The sequence below is a fragment of the Pogoniulus pusillus genome, chromosome 16, assembly GCF_015220805.1.
Source record: "Pogoniulus pusillus isolate bPogPus1 chromosome 16, bPogPus1.pri, whole genome shotgun sequence".
Lineage (NCBI taxonomy): Eukaryota > Metazoa > Chordata > Aves > Piciformes > Lybiidae > Pogoniulus > Pogoniulus pusillus.
Window position 1 is genome coordinate 2,593,651 of NC_087279.1, and position 22,247 is coordinate 2,615,897.

At 49.4% G+C, this 22,247-nt stretch overlaps 1 protein-coding gene across 2 annotated transcripts in view; it reads right to left on the bottom strand.

Moving 5' to 3' along the window:
- Positions 1-21,747, bottom strand: part of LOC135182285 (contactin-4) — a 434,616-nt gene extending 412,869 nt beyond the window's left edge. For both annotated transcript variants that reach the window (XM_064156172.1, XM_064156171.1), the window contains exon 1: positions 21,574-21,747. The gene's annotated coding sequence lies outside the window, so the exon portion shown is untranslated. The remainder of the gene's footprint in view (positions 1-21,573) is intronic.
- Positions 21,748-22,247: the final 500 nt, after the last annotated feature.

Genomic DNA, 22,247 nt, shown 5'->3' on the forward strand with positions numbered 1-22,247 from the left:
GCCATCAAGATGCTCAGGGGGCTGCAGCAGCTCTGCTCTGAGGACAGGCTGAGAGAGTTGGGGCTCTGCAGCCTGGAGTAGAGAAGGCTTCCAGGAGACCTTGGAGTGCCTTGCAGTATCTGAAGGGAACTACAGGAAGGCTGGGGAGGGACTATGGACAAGGTCTGGTAATGACAGCATGAGGAGGAATGGGTTTGAACTGGCAGAGGGATGTTTGAAACTGGATGTTAGGAAGAAGCTGTTTGCAGTGAGGGTGGTGAGACACTGGCACAGGTTGCCCAGGGAAATTGTGGAGCACAGCCTCCCTGGAGGTGTTCAAGGCCAGGTTGGATGAGGCTTGAGCAACCTATTCTAGTGTGAGGTGTCCCTGCCTATGGTGTGGGGCTAGAAGAACCAGATAAGCTTTGAGATCCCTTCCAACATAAACAATTCCATGATTCTATGGGGGGAAGATGCAGAAAGTGATGCTGGAAATCCAGCTGCATCCTGGAATGCATTGGGAAGCTACAAGCATGGCTCTGAGTAACCTGTAGAAAAAGCTGACTGCTTCCAAGGCAGAATTGTTCTGTTCAAGGGAAGAAAACAGCAAGAGAAAAGTGCTTGGTAAACAAAAAAGGGATGTACTACATGAAGCTGCAAGAATGAATAAAGCAAGAAACTGTTACCAGGTTTTCATTTTGTGCTCTTGCAACAGAAGAAGGAACAGAAATGAAATATAACCTGAGAGAGTAAGAAGCAGGTGGGGGTAAGGAATCGATACACCAAGTTCTCAAAGCAGCCAAGCTGGCTGCTGGAAGAGACCTTTCTGACAGATCCCACTGGAGGATACTGCAGCATTAAAAGATAAATAATCACGAGCAGCCCTGGGCAAATCAGGGATATTTTTTTTTGTTCCCTGCAAATGTTGATTTAAACTATGCAAATGCAGTCACAAGCTGGGAGGGGAGGATGAGGAGGGTTAAACGTGCAGAGCAGTGACCCTTCAAAGCAATAGCAGCCAAGGCACAAAAGAAGACAGGTTTCAAATCTGAGTTTTCTCCATTCACCATGGAAACCTCTCTCTAAGCATTAGCACCAGGTTCAGCTGGAGGGATGGGAAAAGCTTTACCTTCCTTTTTGTTTGTGGGGTGGAGGGATGGATTTTCCTTTATGGGGTTTGTCTGGCCATAGAAAGTATAGAATCATGGAATGGGTTGGGTTAAAGACATCCCATCCCAATCCCCCTGCCACAAGCAGGGACACCTTCCACTAGATCAGGGTGGCTCAAACTGTGTCACAAGCAACAACACCTTCCACTGGATCAAGGTGGCTCAAAACCCTGTCACAGGGACACCATCCACGAGATCAAGGTGGCTCAAACCCCTGTCACAAGCAGGGACACCTTCCACTAGATCAAGGTGGCTCAAACCCCTGTCACAAGGACACCTTCCACTAGATCAAGGTAGCTCAAACCCATGTCACAGGGACACCATCCACGAGATCAAGGTGGCTCAAACCCCTGTCACAAGGACACCTTCCACTAGATCAAGGTAGCTCAAACCCATGTCACAGGGACACCATCCACGAGATCAAGGTGGCTCAAACCCCTGTCACAAGGACACCTTCCACTAGATCAAGGTAGCTCAAACCCATGTCACAGGGACACCTTCCACTAGATCAAGGTGGCTCAAAACCTGTGACAAGCAGGGACACCTCCCATTAGATGAAGGTGGCCTTGCCAGCCTGCATGGTGCTGTGATGCTGTGGTTCTGTGCTAAGAGGTATCTGTGCCAGCATGTCACCACGTTTCAGAGGTGGAAACGCTCTCCTAGATCTCCCACTTGTACTAGCAGCACATCATCACTTTAGTCCCTTCCCAAAGCCATCAAAGTCACCTCAGAGACAGCTTGATGATCTCTAAACACCTTCAGATTCACAGAAGGATAAGAAAGTGTTTAGACACCTAATATGAGGGAAAACTTCTTTGCTGTGAGGGTACCCAAGTTCTGCTGCAGGCTGCCCAGAGAGGTTGTGAAGTCTCCTTAACTGGAGAGATCCTAGAGCTGCCTGGATCCTGGGTAACCTGCTGTAGGTGATCTTGTTTTAGCAGCTAGCTTGGACTAGGTGATCTTCAGAGGTCCTTTCCGATCCCTACTATGCTGGGATTGTGTAATATGACCTAAAGAGTTAAAGGATGACAAAAACCAGAATGGAAAGCAGCCATTTTTGAAGCATATTTTCTGCTAGGAACCATTTTTTTTCCAGTGCAGCTTTCACAATTGTTAAGAATTTAATCTGTTGTGTCATTAATAAACTCTCTTACCAATTCCTGTTTTATTGACTTTTTATTTCACTGGAGAAAGGAGTTATGCACAATGAAGATTCCCTGCTTTAGCAGTGGGGTTGGACTAGGTGATCTCCAGAGGTCACTTCCAACCCCCACCATTCATGGACTCCAAAAAGCCACACTTCTCTGGCTTATGATCACAGGATCACAAATGTTAGGGGTTGGAAGGAACCCAAAAAGCTCATCCAGTCCAACTCCTTTGCTAGAGCAGGACCACACAATCCAGCTCAGGACACACAGGAACACATCCAGACAGGCCTGGAAAGTCTCTGGAGAGGGAGACTCCACAACCACTCTGAGCAGCCTGTGCCAGTGCTCTGGGATCCTTACAGTAAAGAAGACCTCCCCCTTGTGTTGAGCTGGAACCTCCTGTGCTGCAGCTTCCATCCATTGCTCCTTGTCCTATCCCAGGGAGCAGTGAGCAGAGCCTGTCCCCCCTTCCTGACCTCCAGCCCTCAGCTAGTTATAAACACTTATTAGATCCCCTCTAATAGCCTTCTCTTGTCCAGACTAAATAGCCCCAGGTCCCTCAGCCTCTCCTCACCAGGCAGTGCTCCAGTCCCCTCCTCATAGCCCTGTGCATCCTTTTTCCCTCCTGCAGCCCCCTCCCCCACCCCAAAGCCCAGAGTTACTGCCCCAGTCCTCATTCCAGCTAATAAAACCCAAGCCATTTGCAGGAGTGCAATACAAGGCCCCATCCAAACCAGACACACATTTCCTGCTTGTTTTTTCCACAGACTTAATTTCCCTTCCTTCCTTATCCTGCCTGTACAAATGACATCCTTCCTCCAGACTCATCTGCAAAGACCACAGCACCATTTAGCCATCTGAACCTGGGCGCTCATTATCTGCTTCTCCTCCTGCTCATTTACCCTGTTTTCCTTTGGCCTCCATTCGCCTTTTCCTCTCTACTTACACAATATTTGGGTCAGTGACATCCATCCTGGTGGTATTATTCATTTATGAACCTTTACAAGAACGACACAGACAAATAAGTCTGCAAAATCAAAACAGCCTCAGGACGGGCGGCCAAGCTCAGTTCACCAGCGCTAACGACAGCTTTCCCCCCCCCCCTCCCCTTTTCAGAGGAGATGTTTAATTCAAGGTGGTTCCTTTCTTTCCTTTTTTACCTTCAAAAGAATCAGAAAGAAACTGAACAAAAGAAAAAAAAATAGAAGTGTTTGGCTGGAGAGAAAGAGAAAGTAAGGATGAAGCTGAAGAAGTTGATTCTTTCTAGTCCCAAGTCAGTCCTGGGGGAAATCAGTGAAATTCAAAGGGTTTCTTTTTTTTTCCTCACCCCCCCCCCCAAAGAAACATCCAAGTCAGCTCATGGTGATGTGAAACTCGGTTTACTTTACAAAGGCTAAAGAAATAAAGCAGCCCATCAATTATTTATAGTCTTTGGCCCTGATAACAAGTTACCCATGGCACAGCAAAGTGCCCTGGGGGCCAGCAAGGCCAATGGGATCCTGAGGTGTGTTAGGAGGAGTGTGTCCAGCAGAGCAAGGGAGGTTTTCCTCCACCCCTACTCTGCCCTGCTGAGACCTCATCTTGAATACTGTGTTTAGTCTCCAGTTGCAGAGGGACAGGGATCTGCTGGAGAGGGTCCAGCAGAGGGCTGTGAGGATGATGAGGGGAGTGGAGGGCATGGCTGATGAGGAGAGGCTGAGGGCCCTGGGGCTGCTTAGTCTGGAGAAGAGAAGACTGAGAGAGGATTTGATAAATGTTTATAAGTATCTGAAGGCTGCCAGGAGGGGGGGACAGGCTCTGCTCACTGCTCCCTGGGATAGGGCAAGGAGCAATGGGTGTAAGCTGCAGCAAAAGAGGTTCCAGCTCAACACAAGGGGGAACTTCTTTCCTGTAAGGGTCCCTGAGCACTGGCACAGGCTGCCCAGAGAGGCTGTGGGGTCTGCTTCTCTGGAGCCTTTCCAGGCCTGTCTGGATGTGTTCCTGTGTGACCTGTGCTAAATAGGATTGTCCTGCTCTGGCAGGGGGTGGGACTGGATGACCTCCTCGGGTCCCTTCCAACCCCTAACATCCTCTGAGCCTGTGTGATCCTGTAAGGCTTTGGGTACATGCTTAACATCATCACACTCTTGAAGCCAGAGCCTTCCTCTCATAGAGGCTCAGTCACAGAAGGAGGTGGAAGGGAAAATGCCTGAATTGGCTTTTTTTTTTTTCAGGGAGAAACGTTGGTTGATCATGGATGACCAAAGCACTGAGCAGGATGAATGGCAGGATGAGGGGGAATGGGTTTAAATTGGAAGAGGGGAGATTTAGACTAGATGTTAGGAGGAAGTTCTTTACACTGAGGGTGGTGAGACACTGCAATGGGTTGCCCAGAGAGGCTGAGGCTGCTTCCTCCCTGGCGGTGTTTAAGGCCAGGTTGGATGAGGCCTTGAGCAACCTGCTCTAGTGGGAGGTGTCCCTGCCTACAGCAGGGGGTTGGAGATGGATGGTCCTTGAGGTCCCTTCCAACCTAGGCCATTCTATGATTCTATTCTAGGGTTCTGTGAATCCAGACCTTGTCACTCAGGGTATGGTCACTGGCACCCCACTGCCCCTTGAATTCAACCATGCTGCCCTGGAAGCATCTTTGTCATTTGCAGGGCTGAAGTAAAAGCATCTGTTGCCTGGGCTGAAAAATAAAAGGATAACAACCAGGACAGGTATGCAGAGGGCTGGGAGAGGTAGCAAAGAGGTGATGTGCACCAGCTTCACTGGGGCTTTTTGTTCTACTGTGCCTGTGCTATGAGGAGAGACTGAGGGAGTTGGGGCTGTGCAGTCTGGAGAGGAGAAGGTTCTGAGGTGACCTTAATGTGACCTTGCAGTATCTTAAGGGGGCTACAAGAAAGCTGGGGAGGGACTTTTGAGGCTGTCAGGCAGTGACAGGACTGAGGGGAATGGAACAAAGCTGGAAATGGGGAGATTCAGCCTGGATGTTAGGAAGAAGTTGTTCAGCATGAGGGTGGTGAGAGCCTGGAAGGGGTTGCCCAGGGAGGTGGTTGAGGCCCCATCCCTGGAGGTGTTCAAGGCCAGGCTGGGTGAGGCTGTGGGCAGTCTGCTCTAGTGTGAGGTGTCCCTGGGCATGGCAGGGGGGTTGGAACTGGCTGATCCTTGTGGTCCCTTCCAACCCTGACTGATTCTATGATTCTATCTCCATCAGCAACCATCTCAGAGTAGGACAGGGAGGATCCAGATGTGGATTAAGTGTCAAGAGAAGAGTGACTGTCACCCCTCAACCTTGTTGCCACAGGCCAGACTGAAGGGCAGCTGAGCCTCAGCATCAGCTTGCACTCAATCTGCCATTCCCTGGGTCCTTTTCAGCAGAGATGCTAGAATAGAGGAGTAGGCACTCAGCAAGCCCAGGTATGTAGTCATTATCTATATAAATATACCACATTGTATTAAAATAGCAGTACAGATAACACACATAATCTTTGTCCTTACAAGAGGCAGATTGCAATGGAGAAATGCATTCTTCTCTTCCCTGGAATTTAATTAGTTGCTAAATTTAGCTGCTGTCAGTATAGTTAGAGAGGATTCTCTGCAGCTGGATTTGAATATTGCATGGTGGTGTTTTATACTCTACACAATGCTACTGGTTGGCATTACCTTCCTATTAGATATTGCCAGCTGGAATGCTGAGGTTTTGCTCATAGCATTTTGGACACCTAAATCATATCTGATGACATCTTCAGAGAGAGAATTTCGGTGCCACCAGGTATTGATTGGGTGGGTTTGAAGGAAATAGTCAGAGGAGAGTTGGGAAGGACTGATCCAAAGCAAAAACACAGCTGCAAAATTAATTACATCTGGTTTAGGCACAAAACAGAGCTCATAGAATCAGCCAAGGTTGGGAGGGACCACAAGGATCATCTAGCTCCAGCCCCCCTGCCATGGGCAGGGACAACCTACCCTAGATCAGGCACATCCTACTCTAGATCAGGGAATTAAGAGGCAATCTGTGGGGGATAAGAAAAGAAGTCAGTGTTAAAATTGCTCCTCTGCCCTCAACTTATTATTTTTAATCACTCAGCACTCTAAAATTGAAAGAATTTGGGTAGAACTTACCCTGAAGTGCTTAAATATCTCTGTGTCTTTGGCCATCCTGACAAGTGCTTCTCAGTTCTTCATCTCCAGCTCAGGAGAATTCCACAAGGATAATTACAGAGCTGAGTTTTTAAGTCCATTCAGAGACTACAGTAAGTAAGGGTCACAGAAATTCTCCAGTTCGATTCAAAAGGCTTTGACTTCAAACTGCAGAACTTCCCAAGGTTCTCCTGGAGATGTTTGCCTTAGCTATAGCCTGTCCTAAATTCAGAGCCTTATTCCAAAGCCCCTCAGACAGCCAGCAGCAACTATCCAGACAGCTGCAACCTGGGAAGGGTTTTAGAAATCATAGAATGCTTTAGGTTGGAAGGGACCTCAAAGATCATTCAGTTCCAACTCCCTGCCATAGGCAGGGACACCTCCCACTAGAACATGACACTCAAGGCCTCATCTCCCTGGGCAACCTGTGCCAGTGTCTCACCACCCTCACTGCCAAGAACTTCCTAACATCCAGTTTCAAACATCCCTCTGCCAGCTCAAACCCATTCCTCCTTGCCCTGTCATTACAAGACCTTGTCAATAGTCCCTCCCCAGACCTCCTGTAGCTCCCTTCAGATGCTGCAAGGCCACTCCAAGGTCTCCTCCAAGCTTTCTCTTCTCCAGGCTGCAGAGCCCCAGCTCTCTTAGCCTGTCCTCACAGCAGAGCTGCTGCAGCCCTCTGAGCATCTTGGTGGCCTCCTCTGGACTGGCTCAAACACTTCCATGTCCTGCTTGTGCTGGGGGCTCCAGAACTGCTCCCAGGGCTGCAGGTGGGGTCTGAGGAGAGCAGAGGCAAGGGGCAGAATCCCCTCCTTTGCCCAGCTGCCCACACTGCTCTTGCTGCAGCCCAGCACAGGGTTGCTGCCTGGGCTGCACTCACTGCAGGCTCCTGTGGAGCTTTGCATCAGCCAATCCTTGAAGAGCATCCCCCTTACCTTCTTTTTTTTTATTGAGTGGACTCTCATAGCCCAAAATTCTTTGCAGGACCTGTGCTGTGGTAATGCAGAGGGCTGACATCCCAGTCTGCCAGAGTGTGAAGAGGCACTTAGTGCCATGGTCTGGTTGATTGGCCAGGGCTGGGTGCTAGGTTGGACTGGATGAGCTTGGAGTTCTCTTCCAACCTGCTTGATTCTATGAAGCTGGATGGGCCAGACCTAGAAGTGCCACTTGGAAATGTGACCCTGAAGTTGTTTGGGTTTTTTTGTTGACAGCTGGGATTTTGCAGGTGTAGAACTGAGTTATCTCCATAATATCAAAACTCAATTGAAGTTTGATCTATAAGATTATTTTCATTCCAGCCCCTTTGGACACTTGCAACAACAGTATTTCCTTTCTCCCTACACGGATCTAATTTGGTCTTGCACTGCAACTCTGCTTCAGAAAGCTGTTTAGTGGCAATGTTTCAGATACATGAATCAAATTTTGTGGAGTGAAATAGAAGCAGCTATCCAGGAAAGGACAATCCACTTTTCTAGGGGCACTGATGCCATGTTTTAGGTAATGGGTCTAAAATACAATCATAATCATAATAAGAAAATGGTTCTGAGCTAGAGAGTGTGCTGACAGCAAGCAGGCTATCAGAGGTAGCCTTGCTGTCTCTGGATACACTGGGAAGGGTTGGAAGCATTGCCTGATCCAGAGATCTGCACACCACAAAGCTCAGAACTTCCTGGCATGTTAAAACCAAGCCTAACAGCTGGGGGGTTGGTCATAGAATAGTTTAAGTTGGAAAGGACCTCACAGATCATCTAGTTCCAGCCCCCCACCATAGGCACGGACACCTCCCAGTGCTGGTTTCAACTTGCAGACCACTCCACTGCCAGTTTAAATGCTTTTGAAAGAGGATTTGAAGGATCTTCCTCAGGGACCACCAGAGTAGCACCTGAGCTAGATTCTTCTGCAGGCATAATGGGTGACCTCTTCCCCCTCCACCTTTGGAGCAACCGGGAGGAAGGGTTTGGCTGAATGTTGCTGCCAGTCCCTCCTCTCCTAGAGCAAGAGAGCCTCTTTGGCAGCAACTCCACCATTAACAGAGTGTTTTGGCAAGCCTCAGATTGTGTGGACAGAGAAGCATTCATAATTCAGCCTTCTCTGGGATGTCTTCCTTACTGCTAACTGCATGAGTGACATTGCATGACCCACAGTGTGAGTGGAGCCACCAAAGCAGTGAGTGACAGAGGAGTCTAAGCAGAGGAGAAAAGAATTAAAGAGAGGAACTTTTTCCTGACCTTCTGAAGTTTTCTTGCCATGCCTCCTTCTCTTCACCCATTTCCCACCTCCACTGTGCCTGCCATGACTTCCTCTCCTAAGGCAAAGAGTTTCTAAGTGGTTTCTTTAAGCAGCATTCATCCCACAGCATCACTGTGGCTGGAAAAGACCTTCAAGATCATCAAGTCCAACCATTACCTAACTCTACCAGAGCCACTGCTACACCATTTCTTTCAGCATCATATCTAGATGGCTTCTGAATGCATCCAGGATGGGCATTTAACCACTTCCATGGGCAGCCTGTTCCAGTCTTTGATAAACCTATTTTGCTACACAAGTCCTTTGCTTCCGCTCTGCATGGAGTTGTCAGGAGGAGTCAGAGCCTCTAAGGCACAGCTGTGTGGGCAAATCTGAAGCAATTAAATAAAGAGCAATAGAAACATTGCATTCTGTCCATTTCTGCTAGCTGTTGCAGAGGGGATTCCTCCACAGGAGCTGAGATGTATCCCTTCATCCTCTCCAAGGACTAAGGACTCTCTTGATACCTCCCCCGGTTGGCCGATGCTGTGCTGTTCAGCTCTGCTGCAAGCTCCTGCTTACATGGGATTGAATGAACCAGGAGAAGGTATTATTGAGCTATTATTAGCACCTTTTGCCACATGCTGTCAACTTTCTAACTTCAGTGGTCCAGAAGATTGAAGCAGAGAAGCAGATGAGACAGTACAATCCTGCTCTACAGCTGGACGGTGCTTACAGACTGTAAAAACACTGCCTGGCCTTGAAACTCAGATCTTGTAGTGACAGAACAAGAGGAAACTGCCCCAAACTGCAGGTTTAGGGTGGACATGAGGAACAATTTCTTCCTCAAAAGGGTTGTCAAGCCCTGGAGCAGGCTGCCCAGGGCAGTGGTGGAATCTCCATCACTGAAGGGGTTTTAAAGCCATGGAGAAGTGGTGTTGAGGGACACGGTTCAGAGGTGACCTGGCAGTGCTGAGCTCACAGCTGGATGTGATGAGCTTGAAGGTCTCTTCCAACCAAAACACTTTAATGATGCTAAATATCTCCTTGCAATGCACATGTCTGTCCTGTGGCAGAAACTGTCAGTGGGGGTATGTGGCCTGTGTTACTGGGCACACCATGTTCACAGCAATACATTCCCTGCTGTAGTGTGACAAAACAGAAATCAGGGCAGAGGAAACCTCCTCACTCAAGTCCTTTTTTCTTATGGACACCCACCAAAAAGAAGTAATTCTGTTAAAACAACTGCATTGTCATAGAATCATAGAATCAGCCAGGTTGGAAGAGAGCTCCAGGCTCATCCAGTCCAACCTAGCACCCAGCCCTATTCAGTCAACCAGACCATGGCACTAATTGCCTCAGCCAGGCTTGGCTTCAACACCTCCAGGGATGGTGACTCCACCACCTCCCTGGGCAGCCCATTCCAATGCCAATCACTCTCTCTGCCAACAACTTCCTAACAACATCCAGCCTAGACCTCCCCTGGCACAGCTTGAGGCAGTGTCCCCTTCTTCTGTTGCTGCTTGCCTGGCAGCAGAGCCCAACCCCACCTGGCTACAACCTCCCTGCAGGCAGCTGCAGACAGCAATGAGCTCTGCCCTGAGCCTCCTCTGCTGCAGGCTGCACACCCCCAGCTCCCTCAGCCTCTCCTCACAGGGCTGTGCTCCAGGCCCCTCCCCAGCCTTGCTGCCCCTCTCTGGACACCTTCCAGCACCTCAACATCTCTCTTGAATTGAGGAGCCCAGAACTGGACACAGCACTCAAGGTGTGGCCGGAGCAGTGCTGAGCACAGGGGCAGAAGAACCTCTCTTGTCCTGCTGCCCACACTGCTCCTGAGCCAGCCCAGGATGCCATTGGCTCTGCTGCCCACCTGGGCACTGCTGCCTCCTCTTCAGCTCCTCTCTCCCAGCACCCCCAGCTCCCTCTCTGCCTGGCTGCTCTCAGCCACTCTGACCCCAGCCTGTAGTGCTGCTTGGGGTTGCTGTGGCCAAAGTGCAGAACCCTGCACTCGGCCTTGTTAAATCTCATCCCCTTGGCCTCTTGCTCCCATAACAGCTGACAAGCTCTTTGTTGGGCTTTCTCTCCCTCCCCCCCCCCTTTCAAGTATGGTGAAGGAACTTGCAGAGAGCTTGGACTAGATGATTTTTGAGGCCCTTTCCAACCCCTTACATTCTGTGATTCTGTGAATGAAAATCACCAGCCAAAGCCAGCCACACTTTTAATATCCCCCCAGGGATGAAGGACATGCAAACTCCTAGATCACATACTTGGTGCAGAAAGCCCTTGGCTGCTGAGACCACATCGTTCCCAGTTTCCATTGAGCTGAGCAAGCAAAGCCAGGACCCCATTAATTTGCTGTGTGAGTTATGGTTCCCTGCAGCACCTTTTGTTCACTGTCAAGGTTCTGCAACAATGACGAATGCAGCTACATTCAGCCCAAAACTCTAGAATTTGATATACTAAATCATTCTGGATATTAAATGTCTCAGCCATAAGCCTAGCAAGTGAATTCCTCAGGAGCCAACACTTTTTGCTGTAGATGAGGCAAGAGGGACTCCTGATGTAGTCCTCTGCTGCTCTGTGGAAAATCAATCACAGAATGGTCTGGGTTGGAAGAGACCTTAAAAACCATCCAGTTCCAAGCCCCTGCCATGGGCAAGGACACCTCCTCCTAGACCATAGAATCATAGAATCAGCCAGGTTGGAAGAGACCTCCAGGATAATCCAGTCCAACCTAGCACCCAGCCCTATCCAGTCAACCAGACCATGGCACTAAGTGCCCCAGCCAGGCTTGGCTTCAACACCTCCTGCCACGGTGACTCCACCACCTCCCTGGGCTGCCCATTCCAATGCCAATCACTCTCTCTGGCAACAACTTCCTAACAACATCCAGCCTAGACCTGCCCTGGCACAGCTTGAGGCTGTGTCCCCTTCTTCTGTTCCTGGGTGCCTGGCAGCAGAGCCCAACCCCACCTGGCTACAGCCTCCCTGCAGGCAGCTGCAGGCAGCAATGAGCTCTACCCTGAGCCTCCTCTGCTGCAGGCTGCACACCCCCAGCTCCCTCAGCCTCTCCTCACAGGGCTGTGCTCCAGGCCCCTCCCCAGCCTTGCTGCCCTTCTCTGGACACCTTCCAGCACCTCAACATCTCTCTTGAATGGAGGAGCCCAGCACTGGACACAGCACTCAAGGTGTGGCCTGAGCAGTGCTGAGCACAGGGGCAAAAGAACCTCCCTTGTCCGACTGGCGACACGCAAGGCCTGATTCAACCTGGCTTTGAAATTTCTAAGGTGTTCATCAAAAAAAGCTGTGCTGGGATGAAATCCAAAGCAGTCTGCACTGACACATGAAATGGTATCATTAAAGAAGCCTCTGTGAGGTCTGCCTTTGATTCACCAGCACCCATAAAGCTTTTCTCCCCAAGCTAAGGGCTCTGACTGTTTGAAACAAAGAGGTTCAGGGCAGCTCCATAAAATATTTCCCCACATCCTGTGCTAAAAATGAGCTGAGCTCTTAGACAAGGAATAAAAACCTCTTAAATTTTGGGGTTGGCCTTACCTTGGAAACTTTCATCTCCAGTGCAGTTTGATAGCACTGTCATTCCCAGGAAGGAATCCCAGCATGGTGGGGATTGGAAGGACCCTCTGTAGATCACCCAGCCCAACCTCCCTGCTAAAACAGGGGCACCCACAGCAGCTTGCCCAGGATCACAATGTCCAGTTGGGACTCCACTCCAGAGACTCCACAACCTCTCTGAGCAGCCTGCTCCAGCGCTGCACCACCCAGAGGAACATTTTTCCCTCGTGTCAAAACCCCACAGCCCCAGGAAAATCCACACAACTCTCAGTGGCTGCTAAAAGGCAGCACAAATGTACCTGAATAACTAAGGCAGCAGCAGCAGCAGGCAGTTTGGGCTGTGGGGAGGTCACCAGTTAGTCCTGTTTTAATAGCAGTCGCCATACATACAGATAAAAACTCCACTTACCCTGGTAAATAAACAGAGGAGACTGCAGCAAAACAAACAAACAGGGGAACAGAGTCAGAATGCATAAGCAGCAAGGCTCAGGCAGCTTTTCACTCTTATCAACCTCGCTATTAATTCTGATTTTGTTGTTGTTTCAAATGATCTCGCTCCAGCCGCAGCCGAGCGAAGGCAAAGCAACCCAATAAATCTCATCTCAACTAAACAGTGAAGAATAATGTAACCTACTAAGGGAATCCTAAGCCAGAACAGATTGAGGCACGAAGAAGGTGGAACAATTGCTATTTCCTCTTTAATTTCCCCAAATCACCCTCGGGTTTATCAGAGTGGTTAACACCGGCAAGACTTGGCGAGCTTCATAAACAAAGGAGGTATGACCATTATCACACGAGTACAAATGAGTTTGACCTTTCCAGCTTGCTCATTCTAGCCTGCCTTTTTTTTCCCCACTTGACTAGAGAAAATATTGAGTCAGTCCATGTTCTCTGCTCTTCGTTCTCAGGTGCATTTGATTGGTGTTTTCTCTCCCCTACATCTGCAATTAGGAGACCTATCAAACGCTGCATTCACCCAAGCAATTCTTCGACTCGAGCCAGCACAAGGCACTAAATAGAATAGCAAAAGTAGGAAAGACTCAGCCTTACACAATCCCAGTGTGATGGGGGCTGGAAAGGACCTCTGGGAATCATCTAGTCCAACCCTCCCTGCTAAAGCAAGGCACCCAAGGCAGCTTGCCCAGGATCGCAACGGCCAACTGGGGTTGGAAGCTCTCCAGAGAAGGAGATTCCTCAGCCTCTCTGGGCAGCCTGCTCCAGGGCTCTGGCACTCTCACAGCTAAGGAGTTTCTTCTCCCATTCAGACAGAACCTTCTGTGCTCTAGGTTGTGCCCATTGCCCCTTTTCTTTCTGGGCACCACTGAAAAGAGATTGGCCAAAGCTTAGCTTAACATTGTTCTGTATCTGCTTCTCCAATCTCTCCCTCCTTGCTACAACAACGTGTGGTATGTTCACTTAATAGTCCTTGTAGGAAGTGCTGGCAAGCAGGAAAGCATTTGTGTGACAGCAGAAATGGGAGAGGGGAAGATGCTCAGTGCTTTCCATCTTCCCTGCCCATCCCTGGTGCTCACAGACCTCCCCCCCGGCCACTGAAAATAGAATTGGCAGATCCCTTCTGCCATGCAGATTTCTGAGCTGGACTAACACTAAGCTGACCTTAACAGAATCACAGAACTGCCTGGTTGGAAAAGACTTTAAGATCACTGGGTCCAACCATGACCTAACATCTCCCTGTACACAATTGTTAGACCATGTCCCTGAGCTCCTCATCCAAAAGTCTTTTAAACACCTCCAAGGATGGTGACTCTGCCACTGCCCTGGGCAGCCTGTTCCAGTGCTTGGTGACCCTTGCAATGGAGGTTTTATTCCTAATACCCAATCTAAACCTTCCCTGGTGCAACTTGAAGCCATTACACTCCCAGAAAGCTCTCCTGCAAATCATCAATGAGAAGAACTGCACACAGACAAACTTTTCCTTGTACCAAGCACATTTTAGGACAGCTCCTCTGAACCAGCTCATGGGCATGGATTTCTGCACTGCTTTCTGATTATTCTTCATGAATAACCAGATACCAGCAAGTCTGGATCCAACAGAGGAATCCTTCTGTTGCCTTGATCATATTGTGTTGAAAGCAAAGGAGCTGGGGAGGAGCAGAGAGAGGGTGATGCTGAGCGAGGCACAAAAAGCCCCGTCCCTGGCAGACACAATGTAAGAGGACCTGCTGCATCAGGCTGTGCAAGGAAAGGTGGATAACGCTGAGTACAAAAGGAGTGGGGAAAATGAGGGGGGAACAGAGAGGCACAATGGCTTTGTGGGTCACAGAGAAGCTCCACACCCATGGAAGAGTGAGAGAAAAAGTGAGGCTTTTTCTTTTCTTTTTTCCTTTTCTTTCTTATAATTTTTCTCCTCCTTTTCCTTTTTTCTTTTCTTCTCCTCTCATCTGTCTTCTCCTTTTTCTTTTCCTTTTCCCTTTTCTCTTCTCATTTTTCTTCTCCTTTTTCTTTTCCTTTTTCCTTTTCTCTTCCTTCTCATTTTTCTTCTCCTTTTTCTTTTCCTTTTTCATTTTCTCTTTCTTCTAATTTTTCTTCTCCTTTTCCTTTTTCCTTTTCTTCTCCTCTGTCTTCTCCTTTTTATTTTCCTTTTTCCTTTTCTCTTTCTTCTAATTTTTCTTCTCCTTTTTCTTTTCCTTTTCTCTTTCCTCTCAATTTCCTTCCCCTTTTCCTTTTTCCTTTTCTTTCTTCTCATTTTTCTTCTCCTTCTTCTTTTCCTTTTTCCTTTTCTCTTTCCTCTCAATTTCCTTCCCCTTTTCCTTTTTCCTTTTCTCTTTCCTCTCATTTTTCTTCTCCTTTTTCTGTTCCTTTTCTTTTTCTTCTCTCCCTTCTCTTTTTTCTTTTTCTTCTCCTCTCTCTTCTCCTTTTTCTTTTTCTTCTCCTCTATCTTCTCCTTTTTATTTTTCTCCTTTTCTTTTCTTTTTCTTTTCTTTTTTTTTCTTTAAAGGATTCCTCAGACTTCAGAACCCTGTGAAAACCATGCTGTAAAAAAATGTGATTCGGGATATAGGCATAAAGCCCCAAATCCATTACAGATCCTGCAAACCGGGGCTGGCTCTGGCCTGGACCCACCCGGAAGGGTGCGCTCCCGAAGCTCCTGCCTTGGGAGGGATGCGCTGCGAGATGTGCGGCGCAGGATGCGCTGCAGGATGCACCAGCCCCAGCCGGGGCTGAAACTGATCCGGCCGCAGCTGGAGCCAAGTGGGTCGAGTGCTGCCACCCTGTGGGATCCGTGCCACTCTCTGGGATCTGTGTCACTTTGCGGGATCCGTGTCACTCCTGTTTGTTCGTGTCACCTCGCTCTGCTCTGAGCTCCTCGCTCTCCACACCGCACTTGGATTTGGGAAATCATGGGGGGGGCTTTGAAGCCCCAAGGAGCTCCTTCCAGGGAATTGTAACCCCCTAAAATCCATTTAAACATTAAGTAGGGAGTTGGAAACGGCAGCAAATCTGATTTGGAGTAAAAACGTTGCTGAGTTGTAGCCAGAACAAGAAGAAGTATTCTAATCCAGATTAATTTGCACCTCAGGAGTAACGATCTGAGGTCCTTGCACAACTCCTATTTACCGAAGCATCTCAAGGCCTGGGTTTGTGCATGCCTAAGAGCTGGTTCTGTCTGAAATTAGTCTTCTGCTGTACTTCATATTTCATTCATTTCTACTTCCAGCCATACATGCACAACAAAGGGCATTATACATCTCCCTAATTGAACAATACAGATCAATTAAATATGGAAAGTCACTCTTGGACTAAAACCCTCTTAGGCAAGTGTGCTGCTCTTATGCTAAGTGACTCATTTAAGGAAAACCCCAGGAGTTGAGTGCTGTTCAGAAGCAATTTTTTTTAACTTCCAAAAGATTGAGAGGCAAAGACCAAGAAGATTCATCCATTTGCTCACGACAAGAGGAGACAGAACTTTTACCACCGTTGCACATGAGAGAGGTAGTAGGGATAAGAAAAACCTTACCAAGTGAAAGCTCCTCAGTGCTCTGTGTGGGAGGTGAAGAACCTCCTCTGCTCAGCAACGAGCAAGTCTTTCAAACACCTCTCATGGCTCCCTCCATAAACACCAAGCACGGTGCTATCAAAGAGGATAATGGAAAAGAAAATCACAGCAAATGAATTCCTGCACCATTGGTAGCCACCAGCTTGAGGTTCCTCACACAGGTGCTGTGGAAAATGTGGTGATCCCACTAAAGGTCCAAGGAGAGAAGAGATCCAGCAAAGAGTTCATAACATGATGGTGTCAGAAACCCAGGTTGCCATGGGTGGGCTAAGAAAAGCAGCTCAGCATGTGGCAGCCAGCCAGGATAGTTCTTTTGCCACTGACTCAGCCATACGTGTTCTGTGCTAATGTACATCTTGTCCTATCAATTATTGACTTGAACCCTGCTACAAAGCCTACAGCTAAGTTAACAGAAGGTGGTTCAGATATAGCAGTCCAAGGTTGGAAAGGATCTCAAAGCTCATCCAGCTCCAACCCCCTGCTGCAGGCAGAGACACCTCTCAGTAGAACAGGTCACTCAAGTCCTCATCCAACCTGGCCTTGAACTCCTTCAGGGAAGTTGTGGAGCACAGAATCTTGCCTGACAGAAACCTGGACATCTTATGGGCTCCTCCAACCCCTAAGAGCTGTTGGCTCCTAGGTAGTGAGTGTCACGAGACCACCTGAAGGCACAGAAGAAGGAAAGCCCATGTGAGGTGGTTCAGAACATTGGTGTCCACTGAGTCTCACCGAAGCCTGGCTCCAAGCCTCTGCTAAAACAAGGAGAAAAGGTGATGAAGTACCACTGTGGCACTTTGCTTTTAGTCATTACTGCACCTTAGGGGAGCTTGGTACTGGATATGTCAAAGCATTTACTCCTTAATGAAGATGTTTGGCCATATTTGAGATGTCTCCATCTTCAAGTAACAGAGTATGAAAAGCTGATCAGCTGGGAGCTTATGAAAGAGGCAGTGGAAGAAACAAATGTGGTAGAACCATGTAGAGCTGCTTAACACAATGTGAAAACTAATGCCTAGAAAGGTAATTTTAATGCTCCTGCATTATGTTCTTGAGTCCTCAGAAGATCTTTTTCAAGTGGAGTAGTGCAGCAAGTGGATCACTTAGCTCACTGAAGTCCACATGCTGATCCATCTATGCTGTAATTACATCCCTGAGCCAAAAAAAAATCACCCACCAAAAATCACCCAATTTACTCTGCAGGGCCAAAACTTGCTCCTTGTGCTCTAGCTTCCTAAATTTGAATCGTGCCTATGATGAGGTCACTAGATTAATCATGACCCTGTTGGCCCTGAGGGTTTGATTTTCAGTGATTTGACCCAGCAATCAAATCAACCCCAACAAATCTTTCCTTTTCTTGGTGCCTTGTTGAAACAGGTTTTTATCTGGCAGATGAAGATGAAAAGTGATTGTTTGTATCTAGGGAAAAGCAGAGGAGGAAGTTATTTCCCAAGTACAACACAGACAGAGCTGGAAACCCCTCTGTATAGAATAAAAAACACTCCTGCCCTGCTTCCTAATGAAATGGGAACTTCATTTATGCTGAGCAGCTTTAACCCAAGAGTTTTGGGGTGTAACATCACATTTTTGTGGTGAATCACAGAGTGATGGGGAGGGGGGGGATAGGGAGCAGTTGTGCCCTTGTACCAAAGAGTTGGGTGTCATCATTATGTATTTGCTCTGCTAATAAGAAGAAGAGTGACTCACTACTGTCATGATATTCATATTTATATTTGAGTAACCACTGCAGCAGATAGCAGCAAAGATGTGTGCAAGTTTAAACCTTGGCAGCACGCCTAGATTAGAGTTTGGGAGCTGGCATTTGTGGATTTGGTGTGATTCATGTTACTTTTCTGTCTCTGTGATTACCTTGCTGTCAGGGGCTGCACATCACTCATCAAGCAGAGAATCACAGCATCAGTCAGAACAGACCTTTCCAGCCCAGCCATCACCTAACTCCAAAACACCAGGCTTCCAGCTTCTGCATGTGTGGTTCTGGTGCACCAAACCCACTGTAAATTGAGCCCCATCCTCCAAATAACAAGGGCCTGAACAAGAGATCCTCAGCAAAAACCACAGGAGCTCATGAGCAGCTTCTACAGGGACATTCCTGGGTCATTTTAGGCCACAGATGGGAGGTGTGGGAAGAAACCCCAGACTTGCTCTCATCTCACACAGCTAAAAATAGACCTGTGATGATTTATGAACTTTCAAAGGTAGCAGAGTATTTCTAAGCAATAGCATCTTCTCCTACACCTCCTATAGCCCAGGAGAGATACCTGCACAGTGCCAGGGCTGTGCCTATCCACGTCCCTTGTGGAAACCAGAGGCTGACAGCTCCAGTCTTGTGGTTAGTATCCTTCCTTCAACTCTGCCTCACCTTTACATCTCATTTGGGGTCTTCTTTTAAATCAAGTTAACTACACAAACAAAAGCAACTCCCCAAGCCAAGGGGAGCAAGTTACATGGCACCAGAATGCCTACAAAATCATTCTGAAGTCTATACCTGCCGTAGAAATTGTACAGGAGCTAAGACCTGTTTTCTTAGCTGTCCCTGGTGGGGTACCACAGGACTGTATTTTAAAGCAAAGCAATGATAATGCCAGTGAATATAAAGACCTGGTTATCAACAAGAAACACTTTCACACATCAGGAGGTGCAAGTCTGGGACTCAAGGTGGGCTCTCTCAGCAGCTGTCTTGCAGTGCTCCTGGTTTTCACTCTAGACTAAACACCCTGCAGCTGACAGTTACAAAGCCAGCACTCAGGAAACAAGCAACAGAGGGATTAAGCCTGGAAATGCAACTAAGGTAACACCCAGGGCAGGATGGCTGTGGTCTCAGAGAGCACCCATCCAAGAGGGCTTGTGCCACACCACGGCAAGAGGTGATCTCACGGCATAAATAGGAGGACACGCTGCCATTCGCCCCCTCCCGCCACCCAGGGCACACTGTAAGCAAGCTTAGACCTCATCAGACACTCTTGGTGGCCTCAGGTGAGAGGCTAAGGAGCTCTGGACATCACTCTTAGTGCATGTAAAGTTAAGGTTTGAAGGTAAGATCATATCATCATGTTTACATGCTAGAGGAGAAGGGAGGCTTCTTGCAAAGGTGAGCTTCTCTTCTGCTGTCGTTCACATCCAAAACACCTCTTTTGTCATCGTCAAGAACAGCACAAGCTTAACATTCTGGGGAGACTAGAGGGGCTAGAAGAGAGCTCAAGTCCACAGCAGAAGATAAGGACAGGGAAATGTCCAAGTCGCCAGAGTTTTGCCAGGTTTGTTCAACTATCTGCAGGCACACCCTGCTCCACTCAGTCCTCACCGCCCAAGCACTGCCTCCAGGCTGGCTGACACACGGGCACATGGAGCAGGAGACCTTCCAGCGTCTCCCCGTAGGTGGTATTTACAAATAGAGGCAAACCAAAGCCTTTTTGGTAGGGCTTTGTGCGGCAGTGTTAGTTCACTTGATGGGATCTGATGAAACACCTCCTGAAATCAAGCAAAAATCTTGTCAGATGTACTCAGCTCTGCCCAGAGTTGGGCACAGGAGGGAGAGGTTGCTGCACGCCAGCAGAAGCCATTGTCTAAAGCAGGCTGCTTGGGGGAAATCAGCAGTGTGCACACCTCAAAACGTGGCTGTACAGCAAGTAAAAGAGGGATTAGCCATGTAAAGTAAGTCCTTTTGGTATTAGGCTAAAGAGGGGAGGTGACTTCGAAGGATTATTCAAGAGCCATTGAAGCAGTTTGCAGTGACTTACAAATGCAAGGTAAAAATGCAAGATCCTCAGGTCCAGAAAAGAGGAAAGAGCAGTGTCCTGGTCAGGAAAGCAGCAAAGCAGGCTTCTGGAGCGTCCACCAAGCTGGTCCCAAGTGCAGAGCACCGCCACCCTGCTTTCTACAGTCCACGCCAGCAGCGTGGGGAGCCTGGGTGCGTGGGAGCCTGGGCTGGAGCTCCACATGCACCCCTCGGACGGAGCTGCTGGCCGGGAGGAAGAGACACGAAGCAGGAAAGGGGACTCCGAGAGCTACGATGCTGCTGGGACGTGCCCCAGGCTGTGCTATCCCACCCCGAGGGCAGCTGGTGGGAGGCTACCCAGGCAAGTCGGGAGGGAGCTGGGAGGATGCCGTGTCGGGAGGGATCTTACGAGGAGTGTGGCCACTTGAATCAGAGCCTTACACCAGTCCCTGTTCTCCTGTGGGTGATTTATCGGCTGGGATGCAGGTCCTGAACCGAACCATGTAAACAGGCGGATGGATGTGCAAGCACAAACGTAAAACCTGACTTCTTCCAGTACCCAAGCACTCCCCTTCTTCCCTGCACCTCAGGATGCCTCATCAACATGCTGGCTCTTAATCTTTTGCCCACACTAATCCAGCGAAGGCAAAATGAATACGATGCTGCAAGACTTCAGACTGTTTCACTGAACCCTCCTTGCAAAATACACCCAAACCAACCCCAAACCCACAACCCGACCAAGCACCCCGGCTTGGCTTCCTTTGAAAGGTGATGGATGATTAGTATGGAAGATACAAACTATTTCCACTTGTTATGCAAGCAGCGTCGCTTAATTTGTAGTTTAGAGAGCAAGTCACTCGTGTCTGGGATAAATAAACCAACACGCTGCGTTATGTCGCTCACGACGCGGCGGCAACAGCAGCCTGGGGAAAGCAAAACGAAAATACTCGAGCAAGGCAACGCCGACTGGATCAGGCGAAAAGTTCTGCGTGTCTTTCTGCCAGCCTGGCAGGGAGCATCCCTCTGCCCGCAGACACAGGCACAGCCCCGAGCTCTCCACCGTTCTCTCTTCCCTCTTTCCGTGCCCGGAGCTGGCTCTGCCCGCCCTGATTTAGTCGGGGAGCCCAGTCCGGTACCCAGCCAGGAGCCGCAGAAACCGCGCTGCGCTCCGCGGGGCACCACAGGTACCTCCGGGGAACCGCACCTGCGGGCTCCTCATCCCATTCAGCACCTCTCTCGTCTGGAGCTGCGCAGCCTGTACTCTGCACCCCTTCCAGCATCTCCCTTCCTGGAGAGTTCCGCACCTTGATCTCCGCACCCGTTTTCAGCATCTCGCTTTGTAGGGAGCTCCTCATCCTGAGCTCTGCACCCCTACCAGCGTCTCCCTTCCCTGGGAGCTCCGCACACCGCGCTCCGCATCCCTTTCAGCACCTCGGTTCACGGGGAAATCCGCACCTCTTTCAGCATTTCCCGTCGCAGTGAGCTCCGCACCCCGCGCAGCCCAGCCGCTCTTTTCCATCCCCATCACCGCAAACCTGTTTCAAGCCTGATTTATTCCCGGTTTGATCTTTTCAAACCCGCCTCCCTCTGCAAAGCCTCTCTTACCTGGGCACAGGGGCGGGGGCACATGCCGGAGCTCCGCGGGCTCTGCCTGCCTTCCCGGGCCGCGATGCGCCGTGCGCGGTAGCCCCGAGGTGCGCAAGTCCCGCAGCAGCCCCGCGGCCGCAGCATTGAGCATGGAGCGGCCGGGGAAGCGGGCGAGCGCCGAGCCAAACCCCACCTCCCAAACCTGCGCCGTGCGCGGGGGGCGGGCGGAGGAGCCGCGGCAGCGCGGCTGCCCTTAACCCTTCTCCTGCCCCGCAGCCGCGGAGAGCCGCTGGAGGCACAGGCGTTCTCCCGCCCAGGCACACCGCTCCCGCCCCGGGCTTTGCTACCGCGGCTCAGTCCCGAACCCGGCGGGAAATTGCCCCTTTCCTTCTTTTTTTTTCCCGTTTTATTCCCCCCTTTTCCTTTTCCTCCTTTCACCCTCTTTTTCCGCCCTTCCCCCGCCTTTATCCTCCTTTATTCTCCCTTTTCTGCCATTTTTTTTTCCACTTTCCCCCCGCATTTTCCCTCTGCTTTTCCTCCTTTCTCCCTCCTTTTCTCACCTTTCCCCTCCCGGTTTTCCTCCTTCTCCCTCAGTTTTTCTCCTCTCTCCCCCCCCCCCCCCCCCCCCCCTTTCCTTTTTCCCCTCCTTTTTCCTCCTTCCTCCAACTTTTTCTCCGCTTGTACACCTCTCC